Source organism: Amia ocellicauda, chromosome 10, assembly GCF_036373705.1.
Source record: "Amia ocellicauda isolate fAmiCal2 chromosome 10, fAmiCal2.hap1, whole genome shotgun sequence".
NCBI classification, from domain to species: domain Eukaryota; kingdom Metazoa; phylum Chordata; class Actinopteri; order Amiiformes; family Amiidae; genus Amia; species Amia ocellicauda.
Genome location: NC_089859.1, coordinates 43,185,821 through 43,199,971, shown reverse-complemented (window position 1 = coordinate 43,199,971; position 14,151 = coordinate 43,185,821). Strand labels below are relative to the sequence as shown.

The 14,151-nt window shown below is 40.0% G+C and overlaps 1 non-coding gene across 1 annotated transcript; it reads left to right on the top strand.

Moving 5' to 3' along the window:
* Positions 1 to 305: 305 nt before the first annotated feature.
* On the top strand, positions 306 to 420 carry LOC136762321 (U5 spliceosomal RNA). The gene has a single exon (XR_010820524.1). It is a non-coding gene; the product is annotated as a U5 spliceosomal RNA (small nuclear RNA).
* The last annotated feature ends 13,731 nt before the right edge of the window (positions 421 to 14,151 follow it).

The following is a 14,151-nucleotide window of genomic DNA, read 5'->3' as shown; positions in this document are numbered from 1 at the left end:
ACACCCACACACACACACACACTTTCACAGACAGACACACGCACACACACTCACTTTCACACAGAGACAGACACACAAACACAGAGACAGACACACACACACTCACTTTCACACAGAGACACACAAACACATACACTTTCACACAGACACACACACACATACATACATACATACATACATATATAAGGAAAAGAAACAATACATTTAAAAATCACAAAAAGATGTAATAAAGTACAGAAAATCTAAATGTAATAAAATGTGATCTTTAATACACACAAATATGTATGGCTGGTCGGATGCGTCTTGGACTCGGGTTCCTCTTCATTACGTATAATGCTTTTGCCTTTTGCTATAGCTTTCCGTGGAGGGGATCGTGGGTGAGTTTGTACCATTCTTGGGAGGCTCTGCCTTGTTGGGGCGGAGCTGTGATCCAGGTGAACAGCAGATCGGACATAGGTGGGCATGTGGGCGGAGGAGGAAGGCCGGTCAAGCAAATAAGCTTGCTAAGGTACGCAGCAGCAGCAAGCAGCCCCACCATCCAGTCAGCCAGCCAGTCTGGCTGGCAGTGACTGAGTGGTTGACAGACGGCAAGCAACGGAATGTACGTGCTCTGTGATGTCATAGGAGTCACCTGAGAGAGATGTTTGTGATGTCATCGCTGAGCTGGCTGGCTCTGTGTGTCTTGCTGGCTGTGTGTGTGTGTGTGAGAGAGAGAGAGACTTTTTGACTTTTATCAGACTTCATTGCCTGTTTGCAACACGCAATAATTCATACAAAAGAAAATAAATAAATAAATAAAAAATAGTGTTCCCCTTTGTTTGTCTCCCCCCAACAAGCATTAACTCCGCCACTGATCTGTACACTTTTAAAGAAAGCAACCCAATACACACAACAAAACAACCATCAAATACTAAACCCTATAAATGAATTACATAATAAAAACCAACTCCCCGTCATACAATTCACAAAGGGCATCATTAATACACCAGACCTGTTCAAAACTCTCCAAATCATTCATCAGCCTGTAATAGTTAAACTCTAGTCTGACTCTGCACTTGACCAGCATGGCAAACACTCTCACTGCATCCTCACTGCCCTCCCCACACACTCTGTTCTTCCTAGTCTTATAGACGGCCATTTTAGCCTGGCCCAGCAAGAAGTTTACCAGCTGGTCCACATGTTTGGTCTTTCTGGTGTATCGCGCCCCTAAAATAAAAACCTTTGTGTTAAAAATCAGGTTAAGATCAGTAAAAAGACGAGTTAAAAGACTAAAAATGGGTGACAACCGAGAGCAAGTGCTGAAACAGTGAAACACGGTCTCTCTCTGAGCACAGAATGGGCAGGCGTCGGACACAGCAGGGTTAAGAACAGTAATAAAAGAATTGACAGCAATAATGGTGTGTAACACCCTCCACTGCAGATTGCCAGCTCTCTTATTGAGGGGGGCTTGTACAGGCTTCTCCAGGCGGGCGCAGTGTCTTCCCCCAGCCCCAGCCTGTAAAGTAATTTTAGGAATCACAAAGAAACAGTTGAAAGTGCTAAATAAGTATTTTGATGCACCATATTAATTTAGGAAATTTACATGTTGTTTTTCATCAGCTTCTGTATCTGATGGCTCCACATCACTGGCTGGATTGACAGCAACGACACTCTAAAAAAAGAAGTGTTAAGTTTGAGCATTCAGGACTTGTTTTGAAGATCCTGAATATCACTGGTCCACAATTTATCTGTGAAACTATGGGTTAATCTCCATATACAAAATACTTTTCACACACACTTTAAATTTACAACTAAATTTACATGTTGATGTCTTTCGTCAGCTTCTGTATTTGATGGCTCAATATAACTGGTTGCATTAACAGCAACGGCACACTACAAGAAAATAACATTATATTTAAACATTCAGGACTGGTTTAGCATCACCTCGAATATCCCTAGCCCTTGAGGTCGATTGTTATTGTGGTCTTCAAGACCAGTGCTTCTCAACCTTAGTCCTGGAGGAGGCCCACTGTCTGCTGATTTTCATTACAACAACATTGTAGGTTATATCAGTGACTGTGGTCCTAAAGTACCCCTATGCCTGCTGTTTTTTTTCCAGTTGAGCTCTTAATTACCTAATTGGCTTAACTGAAGCCATTTAACCCTTTTCCCAGGTCTTTGGTTGTTGATGAGTTACAAAGAGCTGGATTGTGGCCCGCCATGACTGGAAGTGAAGAACACTCACTCTAGGCCTTTAACTTAATGTTCATATGTAGGGGCCTATCCATCTGATTTGTTTTTGCACATTTATTAACAGAAAAATTGATGGTACGTGAAATCATCTGAGCTGAAAAACATAATGTTCCACCAATAATAAAATAAATGTATTAATTAAAATTATAGAGATAATAGAATGTTCACAGATTATTAGTTCAGAAAATAAAATATTTTTTTATATCTTAAATAGAATTAACACTCAAATCAGTTGTAGGGTAAACAAGGTCTATTTTTTGGATTGATTTTATAATTATACATGTATGGCTGCATGAAGCTTACCTGAGAATCTGATATTTTAGTAACTTTGTTGCTTCTTGTTGGGTAGTCCACGTTTGCCGCCGTTCTTTTTCTGTAAATGTAAATCAAAAGGCAATAATTACATACTGTAATTAAAATACAAAAAGTATAAACATTGTATTATTATTTTTGTATCCTGTTTCTCCATCTCGATGCTGATCTTTTTGGAATTGCATATCTAGGTTTACTTAAATACTGTTTATAAGATTGTAAACTCATCATCCAAATTTCTTCATTTGCCAAACTTTATGTAGTGCGCTTGCAGTTTCAGAAGAAGAAAAAAAACTGTAACAGATGGGATATGTAGTACTTTATACTCGAGTGGTCTATGCGATTACACCCTGTTGGTGTTATTAAGAACGCCAAGTACCAGAATGCAGAGCGGGACTGTTTTTTGTGCCGTGACTTGTCGGGGGAAAAACGGACGAGAAGGTGAAGGTAGTATGGCGGTGATGCACGCGTTGGTGAAGTGGGAAAGCGGGGTCGACAAAGACTCTTACAGCGTGATTCCCACTGCTTGCTTTCGCAATTTTGATTTATTCAGCATTGCTGATGATGACGAAGAGACGACTCGAAACTTCAGAGCAGAGTGGAGAGACACGAACAAACCTCCAAAAGGTGGATGGCCTGTCCATGAAGCGCAGATCATTATGACTGGTAACAATGTTTATTTAAAAAAAAAAACATTAAAGTCTTTACATGCTATTTGATATATACAATCACAGTATATTTGAAATGAATGTTTAAGTTATTAATGTGTTGTACGTCTAACATACTCTTATAACATGGTAGGTGGTGGTGAGGGCGCTAAAAACTCGTCATACTTGACTGGCATTTGTAAGAACGATTTATTGTGTGTTGTGCTTTACAATAAAATCCCCCAAATCACAAAATAAATTAAACCAGATATAATTTAACTTCAGTTTTGATTCAGTGTTGGCTGTTCATCTTAATTTGTATGGTCAAAGCACAGTATTTTTATGACAAATAAATATAATCCCCAAATATCTGTGGACATAATGCAGGGTTTTATTTATTTTATTTTTATTTTAGGAAAAGAAGGCGAACTAAGAAGAAAACTTAATGACCTAACAAAAATGCCCTGTCCTAAAATGAAGAGAGTACCTAAACCAAACAAAAAACTTCAAATTTCAGATGATAGTGACCTTGATGAACCACAGTTACCGGTGAGATAATTACTGCAAATATTAAATAAATGTATTGCAGGATTGTTTTTTTTTAATCATATTCATATATATATATATATATTTTCATTTTAAACTCTTTTCCTCTCTGAATACAGCACAAAATAAGAAAGAAAACCGATGGAGCTTCAAGAATTAGATCCCGTCATATTCTACAGACATTTAAAGAGTCCAGTGAAGTTGAGCTACAGCAAAACGTTAAGCAGCTCGAAAAGGAAAACACAAGACTTAAAAATGAAAACCAATGTCTTCGAAACCGTATGGTTGATGGTAAGTTTTTTTATTTATAGCAAATAATTCCTTACCTTGATAAATGTTATTCTTCAGTAATTTAGATTCCAGAGTAATGTATTATAGTTGATCATACTGAAGTAATCTAGAACCACAATACAGACTCTTAATGTGCACTGTCTAATAGTTTAATAATACTGATTATTAAATAAAGTTTTTCAACATAACTTCATAATCCTACATTAATGACTATATGCATTACATTAGACCTGGTAATTGTTGTATTTTATCTTTTTTATTTTTTTCGTAGCTAATGTTAATGACCCACAAAAAGGTCAGTTTCCCAATAACATAGAGCAAGTCTCTCAAGTATAATTGCAGGCATTGATGGTTTTGTTTTCACTTTGTATTAAATATATTACTAGAAATGATTATCATTTAATACTAAGGTTTTTTTCTCCAGAGATTCCAGACCTTTTGGACAATCTGAAAAAAATTGTAACAAAAGCCACATTTATCAGCAATGAAGACAAAAGTGTGTCACCATCAAGTGGTTCTGACAGCCCCACAGCAAATTGTTCTGAATCTGACAAAGAATCACCAAAACAGGTATAACACTCTTGGTCTACAATATTACAAAGACAAGGTAAAAATATATATATTGAAAACAAATATTGGTTGTAAACAATCTAATGATGCTACATTATCAGTTATATTCATAGTTATAGTTGATAATAAGAATGTAATTGAATTATGGGTGTCACAGATTCACTGACTTTATTATGTCTGTAAATTAATAAACTTAGAATTGAGACATACTGTGGTCTTTAATAACACATTTCTGTAACAAAATCACAGCCTTACTGATAATGTATTCCACTTAACATAATATAAGAATAGTTTGGGGATAAACTTGTTTTTTATTTACCATTGTCTTTTAGGTGGAAAAGTTCCCAGGCACTGGAGTTTACATTGACAAACTGGATCCTTGCAGAGAGGTGCAGCACGAATACGTCATATGCAAGAACCCTGACGGTTGCTGTCTTTGACTTTCCAACATTATTAAAGAGCAATCTTCGTGGTGGTGGCAGCAAGAGAGATCCAACTTCGGAGAAAAAGACACCTCTGGATCGCTTAAAGGTGGAAGCCATATATGGTATGTAAATGCTGTTGTACAAAATTTCTAACTCTCCTTTTTAACTGTATAGAACACAAAGGGTTAGCATTTGAAATGTTCCTTTGGCCTTTGTTTTAGTTTCAGAGACTAGAGTTAATTTATTAATAAATAATAATACCTTACATGTAGCAGCTGGAAAGATCCCAAAGTGCTCTACAGACTCACTTCACCCACCACCCTCTGGGGTGCAGCCATTTTGTACCAGCAGATTACTACACAGCAGTAAAGGTGGAGTCATGACAAATTTGTTAGACCTGATTGAGGGAAGCCTGACTTAGAATTCAGCCACGTCACTCTTTCAACAACACCTTGTAAATCACCTTGGATTAATGCTTCAGACATATTAATACATAATAATAATGAATAGTGCCATGGGATCCTTGACAATATAAACTTTCATGTCTCATTTAAATTTGACTTTTGAGCAAATACTTCACATTTCAGTCCAGTTGTGCCACATCAATGTAATGCTTAAGCAAGGTATTAATGGAGAAAAGACTGCCTTTGCATAGCTGCTTCGCCAAGTACAGATTTTACTATGAACTAGTGTAAGACAAGTTTAAGAGCATACACCAAAACGTTTAAATACACCCACACACAAAAATGTTGATTTACTGTGGCAATATGTAACTAATGAACCCTTCTCAAAGATATGTGGTATGTTTATTAAAAGATTTTTATATATCTATGTGCAAGTCATTAAATCTATGTGATACATGTTTTTTAGGGGCTACCTTGAAAAAATTGCCCAGTACCCCAAAGAGTGTAATTGGTGGTGCAATTAACAGCAAGATAAATGAACTACGACACAGAATGAAACCAGAGTGAAGATTTGAAGAACCAGATCTGTATTTTTTGTTTTGTTTTCAACAGGGTTGGGGTCAATTCCAATTCAATTTTTAATTCCCTTTTCAATTCAATTCCAATAAAGAATATTCTGTGAATGCAAAAAGTAATTGCAATTTTGAATTGATTTGTAGGAGGAATTGGAATTGAAAAACAGGAATTGACCCCAAACATGGTTTTCAGTGAGTGTTGTACAAATTGATAGGTCAGGGTTTCTGTAAAAACTTAATAGAGGCCAGCAGGCGTGCACGATCTGGGAAAAACTGCTCCACTACAACAGACCTCTTTCCCTTCGTTTTCTCTAAAAACCTCCTGATATCCTTCACTGCAGCTCTGACTCACCGAGGACGAGGAGGCGAGAGAGGAATCCGTGAAGCCGCCCTCACTGTCACTCCGAGCCGCGATGCTCCAGCGTGTAGCCGGACCTTTCCCCACCAAGCCGCTCGCTACCCCAGCTTCACTACTGTGCCACCACTTCTTTTACTGCCACTATTTACCAACACCGTCCGTGCTCCCTCCCAGCACCTTCTTAGTGCGTTTTTTCCACCCGGCGCCTCGGCTTGTACCGCCGAGCCTGGCCCTGCCTCCTCCTCGGCTACACCCTGTGTGTCTGTCCGCCCGTCTGCTGGCTGCTGAGGTTGTTCCTCGTCACTAACCAGCGCCCCGTGCACCGCCTCAACACCATCTCCCCCCGGCGTCTCGGTCGTCACTATCCCCCGCTGCCTCGACCCCGTCCCCCAGCTGTGCGTCATCGCCTCCGGGCAGCTCTTCCCCCGTCACGGCATCAGTGGTACCATCGGTCCGACCGGCGACTGTCTCCTCCGCCGGGGCTCGATCTCTGTCTGCCCGCTGCATCTGTGGCTGCGGGCCGGTGTCTCTATTCCTCCCCGCGTCGCCCCGCTCCTCCTCCCGCTCCCTGTCCTGCTCGGGACAGTTCCTCACGACATGCCCCTCGCTCCCACACCTGAAACACTTCATGGACTCCGAAGTAGCGAACACGACGTAGTCGGTATTGTCGATCTTAAATTTAAAAATGACATTAAGATCCTCATTGATGTTATTGAGGATCATATACAGCTGCCTTCGGAAGGACACGACGTGTTTCAGTTGCGGGGCTTTGCAGCCCAGCGGGACCCTCTTAATGCCGGACATCAGCTGCCCGAGCCGGTGCGGATGAACGGAGGGACGTTAGACAGCGTTACCTTCCGGGCAGGAGCAGCGAGCGGCAACACCGGGGTGAAAGTGTCGTCTAACACTGTGCCATTAGCCACTAGCTGATTGAGCAGATCAGTGGTTTTTAAGAAGATAACAATGGCAGCAGACTTGATATTTTCACACCCTGCTACCTCCCCAACCGCTAACACACACTGCTCTAGGGGGCAGAACTGCACCGGAGCGATCTTGACTCCATGGCGTCGGGTCAGTTTTTCAAAAGACGCATTCAGGGGGTCCGACCCCCCGACCCGGGAAGAACTACCGGTACTCCCCCCTCCCCTCCCCTGTTCCCCCACAATAAGAAAAGCACTGAAAACAGAAGACAAAATAAACAAACTGAAAAAAGTAAAGCAACAAAAAAACGCAGCCAAAGGACAGAGCTCTCAGCAGCACTCCCGCTCACTGCAGACCCCTCCCACACACTCCCAGCTGAGAGAGAGAGAGAGAGAGAGAGAGAGAGAGTTAGTGTCTGTCTGTCTCTCTCTCTCTGTAGATGCATCATAGGGAACATATGTAACAATCTCTCTTTTTGTTTACCAAAAATGAGAATGAACGTATTTCAAGTGGGTGTTGCCTTGGTTGGAAACGTTTTAAGATTATTTATGAAGTGTAAAGTGGATTTGTCTCAGTTCTCCGTAGTTTTCAATGTATGTGCCATTCAGTAGCGTTCATGTTACAGATGTGCCCTATGCAGTGGTAGGGTCAATAAAATGTCAGTAAAACTTTATTTTAGCAATTATGGAGGGGAAGAACTGCAAATAGCGGGTCCCCACTAATTATCTAACTTACCAACAACGTTTCAAATTAGGTCTTGCGAAGCTGCCAAATAATGCTGTATAATCGTATGTGTCTTCATACACCGGCTGCTATAGTCTGATAGCTTTGATTATATATATATATATATATATATATATATATATATTTTCTCGTGAACCACAAATGCTATTTGCTTGATTTTTACAGAGTATGTTATAAATACCATTGTTATGAAGCCTGACAAATTGTATGCTGTAATTATGAATATTTTCAAATCATTTGTTTGTTTTTCCTAACATGTTACAAATGTTCCCTATGTGAAAGATGCATTATATCTTAATAACGTCTAAACAATTAAAGATATACAGATTATTATTTTCGGTAAAGTTATAACACATTGCTATTAACTATGTGTGTCAGTAAAAGTTTAAAAAATCCTAATAATTTTTTATTGATCCTGCAAAATAGGTGTTTAGGGAACATTTGTAACATTAGGGTTACGATTTGCCATAGACGCGGAATGAGTTTGATTGTGATGTTAAATGGGGTTTAAAGACGCAGTCGCCTCGGTGCTGATTACTATTGCTGTGTTTCTCCACTTCTACTCCATGCTTGGGAACGCCCACATCCAGTGACGTCAAAACCGGTGGAAAAGCGGGCCGGTTCAAAAAAGATCAGCTGGATCCCAGGCCGAGCAGCAGCTCCGGCTCCAGCACCGGCACCATGTCGCTGGAAAAGCGCTAAGTGAGCTCACAGTGAGCTCAGTGTAATGTCTGCTCTGGTGAGCTCACAGTGTGACCTAGTCGTTAGTTCACGTCTTCACTGGGTAGTCCATGACAACTTAATTGACTCAATTCTTGGGCTTAATTGGTCAAAATGACCATTGGTTGAAGGTACTCAGGGACTGATGTGTAGAGAGACTTATTAAACCTGCAGGATTGTGGTTTTCCCAGAACAGAATTAACCAGTGTAGCGTTATGTTGGGTGTATTCTGATAAGAGCATTTTAGCTCTGAGCTGAAGCACTGATCTAAAGAAGACCTCTCCCCCCCAAATTTATCAGATTTCCTTAACTCATCAGCATGTGAACTGGTTTACATCAAAGTGACAGTCTTGGGAGGATGGCACCAAGAATGGGCCAAATAGCTTGGAATCCCTGCTGTGAGATGTCTGGGGAAGGGGGCCTGTAGGAAATAAAAACTCTTTGAAATGGACGAGAGCCGAAATCCCGACACAGAGCTACGAACCCGTGCCAACCGGCATTTCCAAAAGATGGCATGGATTGACATCAGTCATACATCAAGCCCCCCTCCAATAGGACACTGGGGGCTGAAGCCGAAATCCAATCTCACAAACTAAAGAACCAATCACCTATTGATCTGACAGGCGTATAAAGGGTAACGCACGGCATCTCTCTCTCTCTCTCACCTAAACCAGTAACTCGCTGCCACAGCTCAACTTGTATCTCTGTTGCCAGAACCGGAACCAGAAACCAACTAAGTCTTTACCAGCAACAGAAGGGTTAAACTGGGAGAAGGAGATTGAGCCGTATGAAGAATTCTTTTAAAGGACTTTATTAAATAAAGAACTTTACAGACTGCGCTGCCCGCCTGTGCCCAGCCATCCAGCTGGACAATTGACTAAGTCGACTGAATACGAAAGTCATTTAAATAGCTATTTGAGTCTTAAGAAACTTGACCCTTGGAACGAACAGGGCCCTGCTTTCCTCAAAGACTTTGTCTTCAAGTAACTACGGTGGAACCCTGCTTACAAAGAAGATTTTGTGCACAACCTTGGAGCCTTCAAACCAGTGGAAAATCTGTTTGGAAAAGACTCTACATTCGCGAAACCCCAACTTCCAGGTGCATCGACTGAGTGGAAGTTCTTGGACAAAGCCGAACCGGACTGCCTTTGTTCCAAACCACACGGACCTCGTGCCGTGTGCTGTTATCTGAGCCCGAAGCCAGAGAGGCCTCTCTGCGACGAAGTTCACATAAGTTTAACAGTTTGGAGTTTGTGATTCATGACATTTGAGAAATCAATTAGAAATGTTAATCTGTGATTCATAACTCTAGAATGTGTAATATCATTTAGTTTTCTTAAATATAAATGTGTGTTGCATTCAACTGTTTTGTTGATAATTTTAGAAATAAAATCTGTCAACGCCGAGAAATATCTTCTCATTCCTGTTTAACTGTTTAGTCTGAAATTGACACAAGTGAATAGACACCAGATTATAGGTGGCCCTGCCTATCCTTAATCATTGAATAATAATCAGTTAAGGGAAATTGTGGTAACAAGTAATGATAGGATCTTTCTCTCCACCTAAACGTTAATGAGACTGATATATATATAACGAGAAGTTACCTGACATAAATACTAACCTGCATAGTTATTGAATGTCTGACTAACAATACTAATGAGAGACTCACCTTCGTCTTACTAACCGGTATTGTAGTCAATGTGTTTATAACCTTTTTTGTTTAATGATTTGTGTGTTATCATATGCGATCCCATGGTCTTTGATTTGGTCACGGAAGTGATTTGTCTTTGATTTGTTGATCTAGAGTTGAATTTTAATTAGTTTTTCCCTTTTGTATAATTAGTGTAGTGCTACATTTAGTCTTTGTTTTTGAATAAATTTGACAATTTATATCTTTGGAATTGGTGTCTGCGTCCAATTATTACAGAAATTGAGTTCTACAAGATTCCAGGATTCGTGATAAGGTGATACTATAAATTCACTTCTTTAATTGAATTTTATAAGTGTACCTTACGCTACACCTTTGACCACCACGTCTTCCTCCTCCCACTGCTTGACCTCTATTGTGACCTGGATCACCTGCCGGCTCCATGTTATCGCTGTGTTGTTGAGGTGGATAGCACTCATTTCACTCGATACTCGTACCACAATGTGAAATCAATCATCAATAACCAGTTGGCAGTATTGGAAAAGCAATTACAAGGGCCTGCATACATACAGTAATGTCAAATCTGATGTGGAAGAACAATTCCTTTATCCCTCTGTTCTCCACCAGGGTTGTGCTGTTCGCCTCGATTGGCAAGTTTGCAGTGTGAGGAGTGGATCCATGTCGTCGTTCCTAGGCACTTCACAGCTGTGTGGGTGGTCAGGAGCACCTGGTAGGGCCCTGTCCACCTGGGCTGTTGGGAGGACTTTCTCTTGTGTGCTTTGATATACACAGTCACCTTGCTGGAAGGGGTGGTAAACCTGCTGGGATGGTTCAGTCTGGGCGGCTTTCATCTGTGAATGGACAGCTTCGAAAGCACGTGTTAGTCCCATACAAAAAGACAACAGAGCATCATCCATCAAGTGGATGTCCATTTCCCTTACAGACAATGGAGGAGTGATGGAGAGTCTCATAAGTCATCCCATAATAATCTCACACAGAGAAAGACCTGTTTTTCTCAATTTGCTGACGATTTCATTGTCATTAGGACTATAGGAAGGGGATCTGGACGTTTGAGTCCTGTTTGTTTGCATATATTAGACAGCTTATTCTTTAATATCCCATTTTGTTTCTCCACTGCTCCAGCTGACTGAGCCTGATGGGGCAGTGAAAATGTTGTTTACCTCGCAGGGCTTTGCATAGTTCCTGCACTATTGTCCCAGTGAAGTGAGTGTTCCTATCACTGGAAATTTCCCTGGAATGCGAAATCTACATATAACATCCCTTAACTGTATTTTTGCTACTTTTACTACTTCAGCCTTCCTACGGGATAGGCTTCAACCCATTTAGAACACCTATATATTATTACAAGTATATATTCATATCCACAACATTTAAGCTTTTGAACACAATCTATTTGCATATTGCAGGATTATGAGCTTGACAAATGTGGCAAGTTCTACAATATTGCTAAGCTGTTACTATAAAACCTGGGGCAAACCAATTTAAAAGACTGATGCACACATCCCCCCTTTGCCCGTGTGGCCAACACCATGCGCCACATGGGCAAACCAGGGAAAGAGTGCCTGTGAGGCAACCAATGCATTAGCAAATGTTTGAGCTCTCTTATGGAAGGTGCAGTGGCCAGTTGCAATTTCCTGGAGCTTTTACAGTGCATCTCAAATTAAATTTCATCCAGCCCCAGGTCATAAAAGTCAAACCCTAGTTACGACATACATAACACATACATTTTGTTGCTTCAAAGAGAATACAAAAGTCAGCAAAACATTCTTTTTTACAAATTCAGTTTGTAAACTGTATTGTACATATATTTGTTGCGTTTTGATTTATAAACATTATACATTGTACAAATCTTAAGTGAAGGGCAATGGACTGATTCTGACTTCATGGCTGTCATTCTATTCATTTGAATAATGTGACATCTCCACTAATAGTACATTATAAATTAAACTATCAATAGAAGAATATGTGCTACTGCGGACGTCATCTGAGCAGTTTCACAATATATTGTAGATTCCTATAATCTGGAAAACCTTTAATTATAGTATTTTAACTTATTTCTCCACTGAGTCAAGCATCACTTCAGCGTAGTGGACCTCAGCATTGGTCTGTTCAAGTTGCTGTGAGGCTGTCTTTAAAGCCGCGCCCTCGGCCTACTGTGTCTCAACAAGAACACCAGCATCTTCTCCATATGGGTCAGACATCGGTTCCTTCAGGACACGATTCATAATATGCATATCTGCCATGTGGAATAAATCAGTCTGAAGACACAATGTGTGGTTCACACAACATCAGAGATCGTCCTTATAAAAGGCATCTCTATCACATTAGTTGACATTCGCACAATCTATAAGGTTTCTAGTAAAGGGACAATTCAAAATAATAATAATCTTGATTCCAATTTATCTCATTTATCAAATTATTTCAGTACAGCACTCAGCTGTCGTCAGCAGCATCATATCTCCTGTGTTTATTGAATCAGCTTTACTTCCTAGTGTAGATACTCTTTTTGTGTGGAGTTGTCAAAGTTTCAAAACAATGTGCTTATCTTTGTCCTTTTATCTAACTTAAATACCTGAGAACATTACAATAACTATTACAGCAGCTCCTTCAACACCATAGTTAATAGTAGTTGGGTAAATGATGGCAGTTATTAATCTTTGTTTCTCAATTCATTTTTTACCAATAAACCATAATTTGAAATTATTTCCATACTCCTATTATTCCTATTTTCATTATTATTAGTTTTATGCGGTTGTCATCTAGTATGTGATGTATTCGTCTGTATCAACATCAATATTATTATCATTATTAATACAAGCAGTGTAAATTACCATTCATTACACTCTTGCTCTGTTTGTAATAAGTTATGAACCCTTACACGTACTTACAGTCTCTGCCTTGTCTCTGACTTCTCTCTCTCTCTCTCTCTCTCTCTCTCTCTCTCTCTCTCTCTCTCTCTCTCTCTCAGGCTGCTTGTCTGCTCAGGCGAACAGGGGGAGCAGAGGAGCACATACGGCCCTTGCCCCCTGCCCCCCTCTTCCTAATTGATAGGGTATTTCTGTTTGTGAAAGGACTATTTCCAAACAGTTTTATAACTTGCCATGACTATGTTTCATTAAATTAGTTATGTTACACCTTTAGTTATACCTGTAGTAACTTCATTATTTTCCCTCATATTCCAGTCAATCACCATCAGAGTCTCTCGTGGCAGTACATTTGTCTCACACAGAACAAACTCTCCTTTCTCAACCGCTTTCAATTTTGGATAACATCGCACTGCATCCCAACAGCTGTTCTTTCTCCTATTCCTAATTTCTTACAAGAAAATGCAAGTTATATTTGATCGATTTGTATTATTACTATTTATATACATTTCACTACATTATTGTAGTTAATGAATGTATTTAATCTTTGGAAAATAAGCCTTTTCATTGATCTCAATAATGATGTCCAGGTACTTCAGGAAAGCACATTTTCAAAAAATGTGTCCAGTCAATGATTTCCCCAACTAAGAACCTGCGTGGGCACTAAGACTGTCCTCCTGCGCGGCTCATGTCTTTATTGTGTCACTTCCTCCTATTGAAGTCCAATCTACACCAGTACAGGTTCAGAAGAACTGTTCCCGAATCCAGATTGAACTGATCAATAGTTAATTTCTTACCTACACATTGTATTTAGGGATCTATTTCTAGGGATTTAAAAACTCTTCATTGTGGAACTCATAGCTTCCAAATGAG